The sequence below is a fragment of the Leptinotarsa decemlineata genome, unplaced genomic scaffold, assembly GCF_025532065.1.
Source record: "Leptinotarsa decemlineata unplaced genomic scaffold, Ldec_3_MD MMD2_tig00026340_RagTag_RagTag, whole genome shotgun sequence".
Classification (NCBI taxonomy): domain Eukaryota; kingdom Metazoa; phylum Arthropoda; class Insecta; order Coleoptera; family Chrysomelidae; genus Leptinotarsa; species Leptinotarsa decemlineata.
In genome coordinates this window covers 6,493,335-6,515,342 of record NW_027412694.1, presented here as the reverse complement: position 1 = coordinate 6,515,342, position 22,008 = coordinate 6,493,335, and the positions used below count along the sequence as shown (strand labels likewise).

The following is a 22,008-nucleotide window of genomic DNA, read 5'->3' as shown; positions in this document are numbered from 1 at the left end:
TACAACAATATCGAATTTCAACATTCAAATCGCGATCAGTTCCTGAACTGAACATTGACAACATGACTCTTCTAACCATCCTCACATTCTATTGATCACCATAACATGAATTCAAATTTAATTTTATGACTCTTCTGCCAATCATAAAAATCGGTTAGTAAAAATTATCTAATTCGAACCTCCAATTCTTCAGTCCTCGTGGACTAGTTCGTAGCGGCATTATTTCTCTGCCTTTGAGATGCCGATAGCTTAAACTATTCACAATAAAGATTACTTCGACTATATCTAATTGAAGCACTATCAGATCGGATCAAACCCTGACGTCATCTTCTGTTCCACGGAAAATTGAAAATAACTCAGATATGCCTAATTTATATGCTTTTCATAGAAAGTACTGGAAATGTCAATGGAAATTCAGAAGTTAAAACAATTTTAGGTGTAAATTTAAAAAAAATCTACTAGCTATTAATGCAAATGTTCCATATTTTTGTTACTCACCGTATACATTCAACTATCAAATCATACGAAATTGAATGTTTGAATTGAATACATTTTTTACATTTGAATCATATATGCCTATGGAACAGCTACCTGAAAATGATTTATTATTCTGTTGCTCAATAGCACCGACTATTCTTTTTCATTGACAGGAATTGTTTTCATACCTGACTTACTACGGGGCATTTTTAGAAATTTATCTGGAAAGTGAAACAAACCCATGCAGTAATTTACACTGAAAATTTTTTGCCAAAAAAATTATCCTATCAAATTTGTCTATTTCTAGTCATGTGTGTCGAAATAACCAATGAAACCATCATTACACTGATAACTACCCATGGATAGTTTTCACGGGTAGTTATCACTTATGTCATGACATTGCTAAGCAACAATATGAATTGGATGGAAATCGTACTCTCGAAGAGCTTGCATTAATACTCAAGGATTGGGCAATTAATATGAGAAAAAAGGATAGCACAGAGTTTAAGGAGGCTACTGTTAAAACCGTATGGAATATAACAAGCAAATTATTACAAGAAAAGTATTACAAGGAGTATAATATCATGCTAGACCCCTTTAAAAGTGTTGCATTCAAACAAGCGCGGAATGCACGCGACGCAGCACGAAGAAATTTACAAACAGATCCCACTAAACGCAAAACAAGCTCAGTACCATTAACTTCAAATGAAATGAGTAAAATTATAAACTTTTGGAATGAAAATACCCCTATAGGACTCCTACGCAAATTTTATCACATAGCAGCGGTGGAATTGGCTTGGAGAGGTGGTGAAGGTGCTGCTTGCTTAGTTGATTATTTTCATATCGAAAAGGACAATGCGTGGAAACACCTATGCAGTAACCGAGGCAAATACAGCAAGATCAACGGAATATCATTATACGAATTGTTCTTTTAATAACTGTGTGTTCAATAAATAATTTTGTTCGAATTGCAAAAAATTTTCTCACCGAATATCCCTCGAACATTGACAAATAACTCATAATTTTATCACAACTTCCTCAAGCACGTTATTTTAGGTAACATCCCTCCGCCTTCGGGATGTTACCAAATAACGTGCTTTCGAAAACTGTGATAAAATTATTTCGTTAGTTATCAATGTCCTTGGGATATTATAGCTGAAAAGTGAATAGGAGATGAATCTTGCATAAGATAGTAACCCGATACGATCTAAGGTTCAAGACCCATTTATGATCAAAGGCACAACCTCAGGCTGCATTCAAGTTTCATCCGTTTCCGTGATACATTGACACAAAAATATTGCATTGATCATTAAGCTAAGACAATCTTTCTCGACAGTGTGATACCGAAATAAAAAATTATTCATGACTAAACTTGTTAACAGATAATGATTTTGCAAAATACCTATTTCACGCGTAGAGAAATTTTTGTTTCTAGAACCACATTGTGTTTGAACAATTCCTATTGAGTGCCATCTATGAAACAATAGAGAATACTACTTTTATTTAGCCTACTGAAAATTTGAGCTCGTAACTACAAAAAGTGAATTTATCAAAGGTACAGACCGGTCCGAGTTACAACATCTTTTCCCATTTTTGAGAGTATTTTACATACTTTCACAATTTTGCGCCCGAGCCCCTGATTATGTTTTAATATGATACTGTATATTCCGGACGAGAATACACGTCGGTTAGAACTCAATCTGAACCCCGCAAAGTTTGGCATTACAGATCTGCTGAGTGGGAGGATCTTCAAGACCATTTCAGAAATGTTCCCTGGATGTTTGTTTCAGCTCTCATAATGCATCAATTTGTACTTCTGAAGACATGGAAGTTAATCTATCATCCATGGATGCATATATTCATTTTTCAATGAAACGAACTTCTAACGGCAAATCTTGGTTCAACAAAAATTGCGACTCCAACCCTCTCTTTATTGTATATCAACGACAGCACACTTGTCTCGTCATTCCATTTGGATTCCAGGACATCGGCTGCAAACCTTCATCGGCAGCAGGAGCTTTCATATCTTAATGAGTATTTAGAAGTTATTTAGAATTGGGGTGAAAGTAACCAGGTTCAATTCAATGCCACAAAAACCCAGGCATCGGTTTTCTCAAAGAAGATAAATGTCTCTGAACCGGATATAATAATGTCAGGTCAGACAATTCCGCTTTCTGCTTCGATAAATTTGTTGGGGGCTAAAATGAATACCAATATGTTTTGGCACAATCATGTCGCTGGAATCGCAAAGGTTGTTTCTAAAACGCTTGAAACACTGTTCCAAACGAGATACTGTACACACCTTAGCTGCTAGTGATGCTTTACCAGGCTCAGATCAGAACATCTTTGGAGTGTCATTCTCATGTATGGAGCTCTGCCCCTAAGCATGCTCTGAAGCTACTGGATTGCAGATTCAGGCCATGTTAGTCAACCGTGATAGTCTGGAACATTGCAGAGAGGTTGGAGATTTGTCTCTCTTCTATATATACTTTCGCAAATCACTGGCACATATGATTCCAATAAGAGCGGTAAATATCAAAAATATGCGACGGACTGTGACTGCTTATCGTTGTGAGGCTTGACAGTACACCTCGAACTTCACTGCTTAAGAACTCTTTTCATTTGGCAGAGGCACCACTCTTAGAGCGCCTTAAAGAATTTTATGTAGTGCTTGCTTTGTCCTTAAAAAAAAAACAAAAAATTATGCACATCAATCAGCTCTTTTATACGATTCAACTTCAGAGGCGAGTTCGACCATATATTTATTGATAATGACTCTCAGTATAAAGTATGGAACACATTTATTGCTAGCCTTAATAAATATAAAAAATTGGATAAACATTAAAATAAACCATGGTGAGGTAACCAAAAACAATTGTATTTCATGTGATAGATAGTCTCATTTCGTTATATACCTTGAGCAATTTCTCAATAGCAGCCTTGGATCCTTCATACCTTGATATATAATATTCACGATCGGTTGTTATCATCAACATGCGCCACTTGATATTGATAGGGACAATTTTTTGCAGGTAATGTTCCAGACCCTCCGTGGAACTTAGTAAACTTATTTTTTTTGCTCCTTCTCTGATCATCTCATACTCGACTTCGTTGCGAAATGTTTTTGAAGAGAAGTATTGATGTTTGGATTGGCACACTAACTTTTCCAGTATTTCTAAATACTCCAAATTATGTTCAAGCGTCGACATTTTATCTTATATACTATACGGAAAACTTATACCAAGTTGTTACTGAGTAACAATGCATTTGTAGTTCGTTAGCCTTCTCTATTTATATGGTTCAGGTAAATGGTTCTTCAGGAACTCGTCAACCCCATTAATCTCCATTTTCATTACCTGGTACAGGTAACAGAAATGTTACAGAATTGCCTATTAGAAAGTATGGTCAAAAGTTGTCTGGAAATTGATTGTTCTCAGATATAGAATATATACTTTATAAACTGGAAATATGATGTTACTGAAACTTTGAGAAATTTGACGTGTCTTATCAATGTTGTGTTCGATATTTCATACCGTCATGCGGCGTTTCCAATTGAATGGACATTTATAATGCATTTGTTAAGGAAACAGACTATAATTGAGAATAATCAGAAACCATTTTCCAACGGAATACCGGATATCGTTGTATTCTAACTGGAACCAAAATTTCAGCGATCTCTTTGTCGGAGTCATTGGAGTGTATTTAAAAATGAAACTGAAATCAGTAGAGTGAAATAAGGGCTTTCATTTCATGTAGTGATTACAGATTATCGGTCAATAATTCAAGTTATTCAGGATGTCCCTGGGTTTCCTATTTTTCTTTCGGGAATATATAGATGGGGTCAAAATATAACCAGCACTTCATATAACTCTTGTTCCTAAAATCCTTTGTTACCAAGTTAAAGGCTCTCAGAGCCCGTAACGAAGGAAAAATGTTATTCTTTTATAATTTTTCAAGTGAATATTCAAAATCAACCAAATTATAAATGAATTGCTTTGATGAGCTTTCATGCAGGAGTAAATTGTTTTGCTTTAAAGTCAGGAACGGACTAGCCTCGATGGTCCACACCCCAAAACTTTGAAATGACATTTTTTTCAATATTTTTCAACCAAATTAGGTTATTTAGACAATTTTCTGAATGAAAGTACTCGTGTGGAAAATCGATCAGAGCAACGATTTTTGATGAAAATGCACTTTTTTTCGACGACATCCAACCTGAGATGTAGCAGAAATAATTATGATAACGTTAATGTAACAACACAACAGGGATACTGCAAATGAAATATCAATGATAGATTCGTGATGTTTTTTAACTAACAAGCTACGCGAATATCGAATTCAGTCCATATTTCATATTCATTAATACACTATAAAGGGTATTACAAAAACGGCGACACGTGTTTCGATATACAATAGCTTTCTGAAGCGCTTGAAAAAGCTAGTTTAATTATGGATTTTCATCAAGTATCGACCAGTTCTATTCACTTGAATGTTTCAAATTCTTATTCACAGCTGAAACGTTGAGGAGTTTCACTGATAGTTTAATTTGATGGAAGAAAATCCCTAACCCGATAAATTTATCTGAAAAAACACACATTTACCTATACTAACAAAAAGCAAACGAATAAACTACAAAAACGGCGGCACATGTATAAAATATCCGGTGAATAATTATGTTTCATTTCTTCCACAAATGTGGAAATAAAATACTTGTAGAAGAAATAAAATAATTGTGATAAAAAATGAGAAACTAGAATGCGATTGTGTTTTGTTGATTTGTGCGTTATCATTGTATCGTCAATATTCCAAAAAATATTTTGAAGTTTGTTGATATGGCCGAACAGTTTACATTCAACGAATATGTAGATATGCGTGCATTTTATGAACCAGCATTTTCTAATGCTGCAGAAGCCTATCGTCTGTATTTCGAGCATTTTCCCAATCCAACGATACCGGCAAGAGAAACGTGCTTGTTTATTAAACACACAGATTCCAGTATAAATAATGCAGTTACCGTTAGAATATTATGTTTTTTGAAGAAGGTTCTACAGGAGTCTCTTGGTTTAAGGTTTCCTGTATACCTTATAGCCCTTTTCTGTGAAATTAGTAGACTTTTGAATAAAGTTGCACTGCATGCTCCCCAAAACGGTATTCCGTACGTAAGTGAGAATATATGAGTGCAAAGTAGGCCATCTTTGCAGTGCTAAACCCCAATTCTTTATAAATCACTCCAACCGCATAACAGCCAGAGGAGACTTTTCTAGTGAGTTGTTTAACATGATCCACGATTCTGGTCAATGAAGACTCCTAGAAATTTTGTGTTATTTTTAAATTCCAGTGATCTGTCTTAAAAAAAAGTTCGTTGATTGAGAATCTAAATGACAATAAATTTGTTTTAGTTAAGTTAAAAGATGAAATGTTTGAATCACACCAATCTTCAACTTTTTTCAAGTCCGCAGAGATTATTTTGTGCAACTCACAAGTGTTTTTATGATTCCAAAGTATGGTAGTGTCATCTGCAAATAAAGTGAACTTCCCAGACATATTAAGCTTGGTGAGGTCATTAATATATAATAAGAAAAGAATGGGACCTAACACAGAACCTTGTGGAACTCCAGAATTAATTTCCCTTTTTTTTTTTAAGTTGAGTTGTTTTGACCATTTGCGTCCGTCCCATTAAGTAGGAATCGAACCATTTGTGAGTTACTCCTCTGCATCCATAACGTTGGAGCTTTCTCAGCAGTATTTTGTGATCAACGCAGTCGAATGCCTTTGACAGGACACAAAATACTGCGGCAGTCTTTTCACCGACATTTATCTCAGAATAAACTTTATTCAGAAATGAGAAAATAGCATCATGCGTATTTTTATTATTCTGAAAGCCGAATTGATTTTCACTGATGATGTTATGCTTATTTATGAATCCAAGTAGTCGTTTTTTAACAAATTTTTCAATGATTTTTGCGATGGTTGGTATGAGAGATATAATGGATAATTAATTGGATTATGTTGTTTTATTTCGATATTATTGTAGGTACCGTTTTGCCTCCTAAGGTTGTGCGTACTGTTGTATTGGACGAACATATTTTGAAAACTGTCGCTGATGATCCTTCAATGAGCATCAGAAATCTATCAGAACGGTTCCATACATCCAAGTCCACTATTCATAGAATAATTAGGTTACAACTGATGCACCCATATCACATTCAGAAGGTACATGCCATGACACCTGAAGATTTTCTAGCACGACTGGAAAATGTCAACAGGTCCATGAATAAGCATCGAGTTTCATTCACTGATTTTCAGTAGAGATGAAGTTATCAACACTCATAATCCCCACATATGGGCCAAAGAAAATCCCTATGAGATATTGCGAACTAAACACCAACGGAAATTCAACGTGAATGTTTGGGCTGGTATCATAGGAAACCATCTTATAGGACCATTCGTTCTACATGACCGATTGAATGGCGAACGTTATTTGGAGTTCATTCAGAACGATTTGAATAGACTTTTGGAACATGTTCCATTGCAAACCCGAAGAGATATGTGGTTCATGCATGATGGCGCTCCTCCTCATTTTAGTTTGATTGTGCGGGACCATCTGAACCATACTTTTCACAATAGATGGATTGGTAGAGGTGGGTCATATGCATGGCCACCGCGGTCCCAGGATTTGAGTCCATTGGATTTATTTCCGTGGGGCATCCAAAAAGCCTTTTTTACGCTACACCTATTCACAGAATGTTGAATGGAATAACATTACATAGTGAAGCCATACGAAACGACCCTGGAATGCTATTTCAGGTACATAGAGGGTGTCTTCGCAGAATATGAAAATGTATTGAGAGGTAAGGGAGTCATATCGAGCCATTTTTGTAGCTGATCTGTCATTTCTGTTTGCTCTTGAGGCTTGCGATTGATATTTACACTATGAGTTTCATCAAGCTAACATGTTTGCATTATATAAATTCATTATGAACATTTTACCTATCATTTCTATTTTCATTCAAAATTATTTTTTTCGAATGAAGATAGACATCTCAGGTTGGATGTCGTCGTACAAAAGTGCATTTGTATTAAAAATCGTTGCTCAGATCGATTTTTCACAAGAGTACTTTTATTCAGAAAATTGTTTAAATATCTGTCATTTCAAAGTTTTGGGGTGTAGACCATCGGGGGTAGTCCGTTCGTGACTTCCAAGAGGAAAATTCAGAGACACCCTGTATATATAGTTATAGTTATCGAAAAAGCACGTTTGAAATATTGCTATCAATCAGTTCCAAACGTAAACTGTTATGCATTTATGAATAATAGTCATTGATAACGTGCTTACTACACGTTATCAACGTTGCGAAGTTAACTTTTCTTCATCATTCAACAACTATGTACGACGTCATTCGACTACAATCACTCAAATATAGACTGCTATATAGTCAGGCTCAATTTCAATAACTTAAATGATTTCATGAAGCTTGGCGGTATTTAACATTTGCCGAAAACTGGTTCACTAGCGTAACTTGATTACTTTGAATTTCTGAAAACTGTAAAACTTGATTTGACTAAATAGGTGACAGTTTTTGTCTCCAATCGCATCGATAGTTACGTAGGTCATGCTTATTTCAGAATCCCCAAAATCACTGACAAACCCGCGGGCAGAAAGATCATTATTTATTGTAATATTTAACTAAATTTGTTACCATATCTATATATAGAGGTCTCAGTATGACATCACTGAGGTTCGATAACTTTATCGATTCTCCTTATCCTATTAATCAGCTGATTTTTAAAGTAATTCAAATTGACAGATGATACAATCTATCATTTTGTATAATGCTAACCAAAAAGTAGTCTTTTAAAAATATCCACAAATAGTTTATTCATTTTGAAAGTTTCTGTAACAAATGTACATTTCTTTTCAATGATCACGTTCATAAACTCATTCAAGCACTATGTGCAATACTATTGAATCGTTCTTAAACGTTCTCTATAAAACACTGACTTTGATACGTTCAGAAACACGCTATGAGTCAAGATGCACAAAAACCCCGGTGTTTCAACAGATTTGCCTTCGTTTTGTCAAAAAGTCTAAATACGAGAAATGAGATCGACCAAACTTTGTACACTTGTTGATAGATGCTGCCAGAATCGAAATCTGTCGCGTTCATTATGTTCAGATCTTCAATTCATGGACCATGATGTAAAAAACATCTTTCAACTGATATAATTTTATTTCCGAATGTAAACAACATTGAAAATGGAAGTACCAACTTGACATTAGTAAAGCAGTGTCACTTGAGGTGTACTTAGCACACCTTTAATTGAATCTCTTCATTATTCATCAAGAGTGTCGCAGGACGAGAGATTTTGATAAAATATTTTACATAGGGTGTTACACCATGTATATATGCTCTGAGTAAACTCTGCTTGCGCTGCTGTCAAAACGAATAAAGTCGTACTCTGATACTTATATGATATATTACACACAAAATTCAACAACAACATTTGGTGAATACTGCATCATGATGATTTCTTATGCATTCAATAGTACAATTAACTCTAAATACGATTTTTCCATTAATTCATATATATATATATATATATATATATATATATATATATATATATATATATATATATATTAACACCTGACACTCGTTATTTATATGCGATATGGTGTTTGAACGGTTATTCCGAGAATTGAATCTACTGTACTCCATCAACAGTAGTGAGTTAATGAATAGAATCAATGTATTTACTTAGTTAATCGAAAGAAAAAAGAAACACCCTTTATATCAACCAATGAACACTATCCACACAATTATGAAAATCGCGTGACCTGTATTCAGATGCAATGAGAACGATTAATATTTACACCGTTTTATGGCAATCCAACAAAACATTGAAACTGGATAGCAAAGAAGGCATCATTCCATCCGGAAACTTGTAAGAAATTCAACTATTTTACGGACAGCTCATTTAATCTTAAGATTCGAGATCAAAAAGAGCAGGAGCAGAACTCCTGAATCAACTCAGCATAACCACCTTAACATAACATCATACTTTTTTAGTATTTTTTAGCCTTTTTCTTTTTGATTCGTGACTCATCTGCATTTCTCGGCAAATTTCTCTTGAAGAAACCCTTTTCTCAACCTCAATCATAGCAAGAACGTTAATCTCTGGCTCCTTCCTCATTGATGATAAACTTCTGTTCTGCCTCTCGATTTCCCTCCTACCAAAAACGATTCTCAACTTATGGAAAATACTGATGGGATGGATACTGCCAATTAGGATATTTCTGAGCATATAACTCAGCAGTATACCTTGAATTCTGTGTTAGTCTCCAAACAATAACAACATACTCACTTTTTTTCACGTTGAGTATACACTATTTTGAAGCAAAATTGAACGAAAATTCAGAAACTTTCACCTTCTGCTCACAAAGGTTATGTCACTGTCATAACCTAAATGAGTGTTTTGTTATCCAAAGAAGACTTGATGGAAATAAAATATTATTCAACATGCCTACCCGTGGCACACTTGACAAAGATAAATACATTATTATCAAGTATTTTCCACAGTAATATTTAATTTATGTTGTTAATTGTAATCCGATAGATTCGCCATTGGTGGCCATTTAGAAAATAATAGACAAAAAAATGTAATTTTGCTAATTTGTCTTATTCATATCTAACATACTGGTCACTAAAACTACGCGATTGTCTCCGGGAAGTCTCAGTATGGTGTGTCCATACTTTTCTGCAATACTCTCAAGGGCATACACTTTTACAAATGTTTTTGTCTGTAAAACTTCAAGTAGTTGGTTTTTGGTATGATTATCTTCAAAATACAAATTGATATTCATTGAAAAACTTTGTATTTCACCTTTCCTCGAATTTTAATTCGGTACTTTGATGAACTGTCGCGAATGAGGAAGCGTTGTCAAGAACTATTACACTATTCCCATCCAAATTTGGAATCAATATATTTTCAAACCATTCCTCGAAAATATTAGCTTCCATGTTCTTATGATAGTCAACATTGCAGTTCTCAAGTTTTTTTCCACATAATTTCAAAGAATTCGGAACCCATCCTTTACTTCCTCCACTATGCACAATGATTAGTCGCGATCCTTTGTTTGCAGGCATATTAGGCGTACACATTCTCGAACCATCAGTCCACCCTTTCGTATCTATGTCGTGAGTGTCATACCAAGTTTCGTCCAAATAGAAAATTTGCCGTTGTTCTTGTCTATATTTAGTTATTTTTTTCTAAGTATTTGTTACGCAATTCCACTATTCTTCTGTTTGTTGTAGGAATCTCATTGCTTTCGTAACAGTCGTATATTGTTTTTTCAATGATTTTTATTAGATGAACATCTAAAGGTTTTGGTAATCCCGTATCACATCGCGTCTTGCGTTCATAATGTTTGTTTTTGACTATTTCGCGAAGTGTTGGGAATGTAATTTCGGTCAAATTTGATGTTGCTTGTAATAGTTTGTTTCCCTCGGAACCAAACTTGAGATGTAGATTTTTATATGCATCCGAATCTTATTCACTGGTACCTCTTTTTCACATTGTTCACCATCGCTATTGGAATCACTATACAGGAAAAAGTCTGCATTATTACTATTAGTACTCGTCCAAGGATACCACATTCCAAACAGATAACAAAAATTTTAAGTAATTACAACTGTACCAATATTGAATTTCAATACTCAAATCGCGATCAGTTCCTGAACTGAACATTGACAACACGACGGCTCGCTGATATAGAAAATGATAACAGTGATTTTAACAAACGGTCTCTTATGGAAAATGTCACTGAAGTTGATACAGAAAGTACTATAGATATTCAGGATTCACGTAAAAGATGAGATTTGTTAGTTGCAGGTACGAGTATCGCACTGATTATGGCGTAAAAGCCGAAAGTGTAATTTATAAATAAATTATTCACACGAAATACGACTCTATTCCTGATTCACGTAAAAGTGAAATGTGGAAAAAGGGAGTTAAAAATTAAGTAACTACCGATGATTTTGGTATTCCTAGAGTTATGATAAATTCACCTAGACCAATTGAATCACATCAAATTTTACCAATTCACTCGCAAAATAGAAAGTTACCACAAACGAAATCTTCATTTCTCGAGTGTAAAATATTAGAAGGTATATATGAGTAATCAAATTTTCAAATTCGTTAATAATATAACTGACTTTAAGATACGTGAAAAAATTTAAATGTCAGATATAGCAATTATAATTGCAAAAAATTTAAAATTTGCCCAACATTCTGATCGAACTGTGACTGTGATTAGTTTATCGTTGGAAGAATATGTAAAATAATAGTTATTTATGTATCAAGGGAATTAGGAGGGCCTTAATTACCGATGGCAAAGTTTGCGTCCCGAGGGACTCTGGCCCGAGGGACAGCAATTGCCTGAGGTTATTAAGGCTCATTAATTCCCGTGGTACATAGATAATTTTATTTCTGACCGATTTCAATAAAATTTTGTTCATTTTTGAAACGGAAAAATGTACCAATTCATTACCTTCCCGGTATATTTGAATCAGGTACCGTTGATTATAGTAGAGTTTTCTTGTTGCTAGGTTGTTGCTATGTTACTTGTTTATAAACAGAACTTTGTTATCAAGCTGTGTTTGCGGTGAAAACGTGTTTTCTACCCCAAATATAATGGAGGATATTTTGAAAAAAGCTGAACAAGCAAGAGAATCATTAATTCCATCGAAAAGTGAAGCCGTATACCAAAAAGAATACAAGATATATCTGGACTGGCTGACACGGAAAAATGTTATGCCAAAAGATGTCACTGAAACTGTATTTCTGGCATATTTTCAAGAACTGGTAAGGAATTTTCTATGTTTTTCGGTAGATTTGGTAGTAATTGTGTTTATTCGTTTCAGTCAGAAACGTATAGTCCGAATTCTTTATGGACTAAATGGTCAATGCTAAAATCGATGGTGACTATACATGAGAAACGAGATATCACCAAGTTCAATGAACTACAGGCTTTTTTGAAACGGAAGAGTAAGAGTTATAAGCCGAAAAAGTCTACTGTTTTATCTCCTAAAAATGTTATCAGATTCCTAAAGGACGCTCCTAATGATATTCATTTATTGCATAAGGTAATTTTTTTCTTATTTTCCTTTTTGTGTGTATTTATTTCCTTTTTTTTGTTATAGGTTGTTCTGATTGTGGGTTATTTTGGAGGATGCAGAAGTCTGGAACTTTTGAATATGAAGATATCGGATATAGAGGACCGGGATTCCGTTATGGTAGTGAACGTACCGGAAAGTAAAACTGGTGTATCGAAGAAATTTATAGTTGTGGATGAAAAAGAGTTCTCCGCTTTGCCTTTATTAAGACTTTATATGTCTTTGCGTCCTAAAGGTATTGAACGATTTTTTTTGAGCTTCCGACAAAATAAATGTACATCTCAGCCAATTGGAAAAAACATGTTTGGGAAAATCCCCAGCAAAATCGCAATGTATTTAGGATTGCCAAACTCATCTTCCTATACGGGACATTGCCTTCGTCGCACTTCTGCTACTGCTCTAGCCAATGCAGGAGCAACTATGACTAACTTAAAAAGACACGGAGGTTGGGAAAGTTCCACGGTGGCGGAGGGGTATTTGGAGGATAGCATCGAATTGAGAGATAAAACGGCGCGTATGTTGTCTACTTTGTCATCAGAAGAGGCAGGTACCTCGACTGTAGTGAACAGAAGCTCCAGCCATACAAAAGAAGAAATTGTTTCCAGTGGCGGAAGTAATTTTCAGGGAACATTTAAAAATTGTACATTTATTATTTGTAATGACGTGAATAAATAAAATATGGTTCAGTTTTCATTTCTATTTATTTTTACTTGTGAAAGGTAGAGGGAATTATAAAATCTATAATGTCTCAAGGGAGTTATGACCCTCTTTATTGAGAGCGTAACTATGACGATATAAGCTTAAAATATCCCGGTCAGAAATAAAAACTATTACATCTTTCCATAATCTTATTGAATCATTTCCATGTAAAAGGTTCAACAAAATGAAGTATTTAGACAAGGGATTGCATTTGAATCAAAAGCACGAAATGAATATTGTCAATAGACAAATTCCACATGTCAAACTGTTGGATTAGTCGTTCATGCAGAATATCACTAGCGAGACACGTGATTTGAAAATCCAAATAATTACCTACAATTTCAATTTCCTCTATGCAAATGGTTCTAATCTGAAAACTAATCATTTACAATTCTCAGATCGAATTACTTTTACTAATTACTAAAAATAATGCATTTCATTAGTTCGGACTTCCATTGACTAATGGAAGTCCGAAATGATTTGAAATCGAAAAAATGAAGAATATGGAAAAATAAACGTAGGAAACCTCAAAAAAGCTCGGGAAAGCTTGTCTTTGAGGTGTTTTAGCTTTACATTTGGAGGTATTTCAAACTTTCAGTAACTGGGTAAAGGGTCAATCACCAAGCACCAACGAATTGACGTTGTTGATTTTTGTCCGTATTCACACATATATACTCACACATACAGGGTGTTCCGTCTCAGACGAGCCACCCCGTATATTTCTTATCCCATAAGGAGTGGAAAAATTTCCCGAAACACGTCGAATGATTTTGTTTGGGGGACATCTTTTGACGTATAATTTAGGCTTTAACGAGCAAGCCCATACACTGCAAAAAATGTGAGTAAAATTTCGTGATGCATTCTGTAAATTTCACGGTATATATTAAGGAATCATTATTTTTCGTGATGTTTAACGCATAAATCCTAAAGCCCAGTATTATTTCTATTTTCATATGGTAAGTTTACATATGCTATGTACTTTTCACAAATTATTCTTCAATTTTGCATGTTCTATTTGGTAAAAATATTGATTCGATATTTATCCTGGAAAAAGTCATAGTACTTTACTAAGTTTCCGTTTATAATATTGTATTATGTTAACACACTTTATTAGTTCTGTAGTAGTACATTGTAAATAACCAGTAAATATTTTGTAATTATTTATTTCCAACATCAATACAGGAATTTTCAACGCTTGAATTCTTCAACGTAAAAATATAAATCTTAATAAAAGTCATTACTAATCGTGTAATATTAAAGAATTTGTTGTGGAGAATTCCATAATAAACTCGGAAAAAAGTCGTTATTCTAGTGCGCGCGCATTCCCCATTTGCCAGGCCACACTCGATTTTTGATTATAATGGTCAGCAGTTACGTTGCGGTTGTTGCGTATAGGTTAGAATTTAAGAATTTATCATAAAGTTTGTTGCTAGTTATTGATTTCATCGAATGTCTCAGTAAGTACATATATTTTGTTTATATGAAAACAACAAAGATGTTCAAAAGAAAATATGATATTCACTATTATGTTCATAGAAATTGGCCAAGTGTTGAATTTATTTGTCGCCGAAATGGCTGTGGCGTCATTTTAAAATCGTATACAGGTTACAGGCAACATGTATTCAGTTCACATAATTATAAGAAAAGTAGTAGTGTTGGAATTCGAGAGGGAAATTCACACAATAATAATAATTGTAATGTTGCTGGTTGTAATTTTGCTACATTGAACAAAAAACATTTATTTCTCCATTTATACAGTCATTTCAAAGAACCTAATGTTAGAGTAAGCTGTCCTCTTTCTGTAATATGTAATATAAATACGATTTTTTCTAATATCAGAAGCTTCATATCACATGTTTTTGTAATCATAGGAATCGAAACAGAACCGTTTTCAGCATTGATTCACAAATTGAAAGAAGTGATATAAATCAGACTGATATACAAGAAGTGCCGGCACCTACTAATAATTCAGAAGACTTAAATTGCTCCAGAGTTGATATTGAAAAATTAGGAGTGCCGTTGCTGGCGAACATGTATGTCATATTACAGAGTAAATTTTTTTATGTGATAAATCATTACAAACATTAATTGATGCATTTTCTGATATAGATCAGCTAAATACAAATTATATGATACATAATTTCAATGAAATGAAAAATACTTCCCTTTCCATACACACACTGTACATTCATACTCTTCAACTACTCAATCATCAGCCCTTATAAAATCCTAAAAATAGTTCTCGACATTACTCTTTAAGAAAATAAAGTTCTATTTCAGTACATACATATCATTATTCATATAATTATTTATGAGAAACCTATTTATTTTTTCATTTAAGGTGATGCACAAGAAAATGAAATCTTCTTTGTTTTTGTGGAAAGAGAGAACATTGATTTGCAAGGATATGGAACTTTTATGGAAGCTCCAAAAGTTGTGTTTTCATTATATTTCATTCTTAATTTGAAATATCCTCCAAAACTCCAAGCAACCTTCGAGCTCCTACAGAGGATGTTTCTCAAAATTCATCCTGATGCTGGTTCCAAGAGTAGAGGAAAGGTTACTCAGACAAAGAAGAAAGTTTTGAATTATATGTTGAAATTTAATAATCATTCATTGCAAATAAAATGAAGATCTAGAAACTATGTCTACTTACTGAAAAGCAATTAATTGTAAAATTATCATCTTTATGTACCAAGTGAATGAAAAAAATAATAATAATTTGTGGAATTCGAACTTAGGATCAAAATTTATAGCCAATTCAAAATGTAATATGAACTTTCGATAATATATGGTTGTTAGTATTTAAATTTATACAAGAATAAATTTATCTTTTAGTATTTTTCAAGCAACATTAATAAATGGAATTGAAATCTTCCTTGTGATACATAAAAATGATAATTGAATGGCTATTTGCTATTAACACTAGAATCGTATCATCTTTTGTTGACAATCTTGAAAATTAATTTTTATAATTGAGCCCATTTACTAGTACGCTAGTTACAATTTTTAGTTTCGAATTCATATTAGATATGTCAACAAATTAAATGACTGGTTCTTCCCTTGAATACATTTTCAGTTCCCCTTTTTATAGCATTTAATATTTGTAACATTATTGTGTTAGTTTTTATCGTTCCTTACATTATTCAGTTTAAAAATGAGTACCTATTTATTTTTATTCGTTTATTTGAAATATTTATTTTATGTTAATTCTTTGTTTTAATAAATATTTTTGTAATGGTTTTGGATTTTAATATGTAATAACCATGAAATACCTTGTAGTTTTACAACAAAAACGTAATAATACCTTGTAATTCTACATTCTAATATTACCATGTATTTTTACATATGCCTACCCCATGTATAATGGAAATTTACAAAGGAATTCGAAATTTCGCATGGTAAAGATACAGTTCCCATATTGTATTATTACTCATGTTCAGAAAAAAAATCCAATTCGAGTAATGTACAATTATATGAAGGGTACAGTAAGATTACAGATTTGATGGTAAAACCATGATATTATTACTGAAAATTTCCACAATATATCGTTTATAATAACCCTATTTGTGGTGTAATTTCAAATTGCAATTTTTTTTTACTGTGAAATTTTACTAAATAAATTGTGTGACTTTTACATTTTCTATACTGAAAAAAAATTACGTAATTAGTATCGTTATATGATTACATAATAGATTGTGGTAATAAATTGCCAACGATAAATTGTGTAATTATTTTTATCAGTGTAATAGGGGGTTCTTCAACCCCTCAACCTTGAATAGGGGAGAGGAGTTGAGTATATACATATATACGCACAAAACAAACGTACACATATTATAGATACTCTTATATTTACTCATTGAGTTTATATATTTTCTGGGAAAATAGTGGCATGGATTGTGTGTCTCTCAGAAGAAATCAACCATTTTTTTAGTTTTTTCTTGAAAGGACGAGAATGAAGGAAACTTTTCAGGGCTACTGGGATAATGCTTAAAAGTCGTGGTGCAATATATGAAAAGTATCTCTGTCCAATTGCTTTTCTAGCTCGCTGTAAGTGTATCTTAAGTTCATTTCTAGTATTGTGGATGTGATTAACGGTTTGTATACTAATTTTTTATCGCTATAAAGCATTAGTATGTTTTTTTCATACAACTTTGTGATATCCTTTACGTTCACGTCTATAAATGATTGGTTGCTGGAATATGTGGAAGTGAGTCCCAACATAGCCTTCAATACAACACAACAAAGTTTTTGTTTGGGGTTGAAATTAGATGATTTTAATGTATTTCCACGTGTTAAAACCGAAAGTGACCATAAAAATTATATATTAGCTCTTGTTTTCAAGATATAGTATCATTATATTATATATATATATGTATATTGAGTTTTCAACAAATGAAATATTTCATCACCAACAGTTGGTACACATGTTTGTTTACATAACACCCCTCTCATCAGCTGTTCTTAAGTAGTAAACATAACCTATGTGAGTTTGTCAATTGTACGCACGTGGTTGCTATTGAAATTATCGTGTGAAGTTGATTTTTAAATTAATTTAAGTGCTGATCTGAAATGCCTCGAAAGTGTGTGAATTCTGTCGATAGCTTTTGCTATATATGTGGTGAAATAACATTTAAAGCTCAGAAACGTAAAATGACACCTATCGTTAAGACAGCCTATGAACATTATTTTGGGGTGAAAGTTGGGGACCAAGATAAATCATGGGCTCCTCATATATGTTGTAATTCTTGTTCCGTCATATTGCGAGAGTGGCTGAAAAATAAAAACCGGGCAATAGCTTTTGCAGTACCTATGGTTTGGCGTGAGCCTACCAATCATACAGAAGACGGTTATTTCTGCTTAACTCCTCCCATTAAGCAAGGTTTATCTATGAAGAAAAAAGGAACGGTTAAATACCCTAATCTCCCATCTGCTCTTCGGCCTGTACCACACTCAGACAATTTGCCAGTCCCTTCTCCACCCCAAAACTATGAAATTTTGGAGGAAGGTGATGAAGACTGTTTAGAAGGAGCAACCCATCCTTCTACATCCTATGACCCTGATTTTGAGGTAAGCGATAGGTCTAGTGATCCGCACAGAATTAGTCAAGCAAAGTTGAGTGACCTTATAAGAGATCTTCGCTTGTCTAAGGAAAAGGCTGAGCTGTTAGGGTCAAGACTACAACAGTGGAATCTTCTAAAACATGATGTGAAAATATCTCAGTACAGACAGCGTCAAAAAGATTTGCTTCCTTTTTTTGAGAACAAAGAAAACCTTGTAGTTTGTTCTGATGTTAATGGTTTGATGGACTGCTTGAATTTGGATCACACTCCATCTGAATGGAGACTGTTTATAGACTCTTCAAAACTAAGCTTAAAAGCTGTACTTCTGCATAATGGAAATCAGCTACCCTCTATAAATATGAAAACACTTCTCCAATCAATCAAATATGAACAACACAAGTGGCACATCTGTGGTGATCTGAAAGTCATTGCTATACTCCTAGGAATGCAATTAGGGTTCACCAAGTACTGTTGTTTTTTGTGTCTGTGGGACAGTCGGGATAGAAAATCTCACTATAAAAAAATGAACTGGCCTACACGAGACCTAAACCCTGATGAGAAAAATGTAGTTTACGAGCCTCTTGTAGATCCTAAGGATGTTCTCCTTCCCCAATTACATATTAGGTTGGGACTAATGAAAAACTTTGTGAAGGCCGTGGACCAGGAAGGACAAGCTTTTAAGTACTTGAGAGCAAAGTTTCCCAGGTTGAGTGATGCTAAAGTCAAGGAAGGCATCTTTATTGGGCCTCAAATCCGTGAAATCGTAAATGATCCTGCTTTTGACATGATTTTAACAGGAAATGAAAAAAGAGCCTGGGAAGCCTTTAAGGGGGTTGTACATGGGTTTTTAGGTACCAAAGAGATGATAACTTCACAGCATTGGTTAAAGAGCTTCTTCAAGCTTACCACCAACTTGGATGCAACATGTCCTTAAAAATTCATTTTCTTCACTCTCATCTTAATTTCTTCCCACAAAACTGTGAAGCTGTCAGTGACGAACATGGAGAAAGATTCCATCAAGACATTGCCTTAATGGAACAGAGATATCAGGGCCGTTGGAATGAAGCAATGCTTGCAGACTACTGCTGGTCTGTGTGTAGGGATGCTCCAGAAGTGTTTTATAAAAGACAAGCTAAACGACAGCGATCTTACAATGAATCGGATGGACTTAATTGAAATTTGGTGGTACAAACTTCTTTTATTTGCCAAAACACTAAGAATAATGTTTTTTTTTTATTAATTTTGTACCTAAAATATTCTAAAAGAAACATAACAATATTGTTTTATGTACTTTCACTTTTCACGTATAGTATAACTACTCTTTAAGATCAAGTACTGTGTATCTCAAAAACCAGAGCTAATAAAAATTTTTCATTGTTATTTTCGTTTTTATCACTCCAAAATTAGTAGAAATTGACTAATGTAGTGTAGGAAACATTCAAAAAATATTTTTTTGTTGTGTTGTATATTCTTTTTTCTAAGATTTCTAGAGGTGGGATGTGGTAGTTTCATGCGCCCCCCCCATGCTATAATTTCGTATTGCAGTAGAGATTCAACAAGAGCATGGTACAGTATTTTTAGTTTAAGTTCTTGAGCTGGTAAACCTGTAAATCTTTTTGATAGTTCCGTGATATGAATATTCCGTTTCAAGAAACTATCAATATGGACTCCGAAATAATTGACCGTTTTTTCAAGGGTCAGGTGAATGGTAGTATTTTAGTTTTTTTTAAATTGACAGTAAATAGATTCATTTTGAACCAACCAATATTTTTTTTAGTCTTTTTCTGCTTTGTCTGAAAGAACCAATAAAATTAAAAAGATTAGTTAAAAAATAACAAATATATTTATAAAAAAAACTGAAATTAAAATGTAATAAAATACAAGCAACGATTGAAAATTGAACAATTACCAAGGAATGAAAAAAAATATATCAGTCCTTTTAGCTACACTTGATAAACTCCGGTTTGATGCCAGGGGAGGTGGAGTTGAAAAAACTAAGTAAAATTTGAAGATTTCAAGCTAAGTATTCACAATCGTCTTCAGGTGATGACTGGACTTAGTCCCCCATGCCCCCTCCCGGGTTGAGTGTCCTGAGTTGAAAACTTCTTCACATGGTTAATGTGTGCAGAAAATCCCATCTCGTCCATCCATCCCCGCTCCTCCGGAGCGGTCCTCAACTTACTAATGGGCACTTCAGCAAGATTGCCATCTGACCTCTTTTAGTCGAAAGTCAGCCTTTAGGTGCTTTTACTTTCTGATCTATTTAATTGTTTTATCATGACAGTAGTCCTGACTATTTAAAGGTCAGTCGAGTGCTTTCACTTATCCCCTCTTCCCTCTTACCGTTTCATCGATTCTAGCGGGAGCTGACCGTTTGGCGGGAACTGGCCGTTTCCCGCTTGATTATAGGTTTCCATATTGCACCATATGGAGAGAGGGAAAAGGGGATAGGTGAAAGCACTCGAATGACCTATAAATAGTAAGCTCTCGGAGGAATAAGTCCCGCTTATTTTCGCTAATAATTTTAATTTGATCGATCCATTGGATAATGAAGAACTCTTGGAGAATATGGTGTTATGGAAAATCGAAGATTTTATATGGTTGGAGAATATATATTTTGAAGATGTGTGAAACACCGATTTATACGAAACAGGTCGATGGGTACAATTCCGGTGTTTACAGTATATAATTTTTCTCTACAATATCAAAAGATGAACCCCTAGTAGATTGTGTTCACATCGACAATTATCGGAAACAATTAAAGTTATTGTTACTGGGAAACAGTTCTGATATGTCGAGAAATTGGTTATTCTGCTCTGCAGATTATTTTTTGAGGATTATTTACATTGAATGTTTATCATCAGTCTACGATATACAAAATTAGGTGAAGATACAAGAGAAAAAAAATTAATGATATATATGGCTTGTGTAGACAAAACAAGAATATCGAAATTATCAAGTGTAAATATATTCTATATAAAAGCCAAATGGAATAAATTCATCATTTCGGTTACGATACATATTTCAACAAAATCCCGAAACACGTCAAATTTAAATTATAATTTGACATACTTTAACGGAAAAATGCTACCCCTACCTTCAACCTCCGTCGAATGACAGGTACAACCCCGAATTTTTTAAATGGGAAGTATAGGCTTGTGATATATCGTATGAAAGGTCTCTTCATTCGCTATTCAAAAATGTTATTGCTTTCAAGTTTATTACCACAATCAAGATAAAATGAACTAAAATCATGTGGTTACCGAAATTCCATAAAATACACTCAAAACTTATTGCAATATACTCAAAACTCATAACAACTCATAACAAAAACCATAACAATGTTGTTTTTAGATGGCATCCTTTAAACAACTATAAATAATTTAGTAGAGCCAAGATGATAGCACAGCCACCTGTCGAAAGCGCTCGCATATAATAAATAAAAGTTATAAGCAAATTAATGTTTGTAAGAGTTTTGGGGAGAAAATAGAATGTTCCGTTGTTCAAATGATTTTTAGTTTTATTGAAAAAACTCACCTATGCGAAATGCTCGCCAGTAATATTGAACAGCTTTTATGAGGAATCCATGCCCA

The 22,008-nt window shown here is 33.8% G+C and overlaps 1 protein-coding gene and 1 long non-coding RNA gene across 3 annotated transcripts in view; one reads left to right on the top strand and one right to left on the bottom strand.

Annotated features, from left to right (window-relative positions):
• The window catches only part of MFS17 (Major Facilitator Superfamily Transporter 17), a 186,387-nt gene that overhangs the window by 47,787 nt on the left and 116,592 nt on the right, over positions 1 to 22,008 (bottom strand). The gene's annotated exons all lie outside the window — the stretch shown is intronic.
• On the top strand, positions 11,830 to 13,346 carry LOC141485936 (uncharacterized). The gene is made up of 2 exons (XR_012467542.1): positions 11,830 to 12,342; positions 12,402 to 13,346. It is a non-coding gene; the product is annotated as an uncharacterized lncRNA (long non-coding RNA).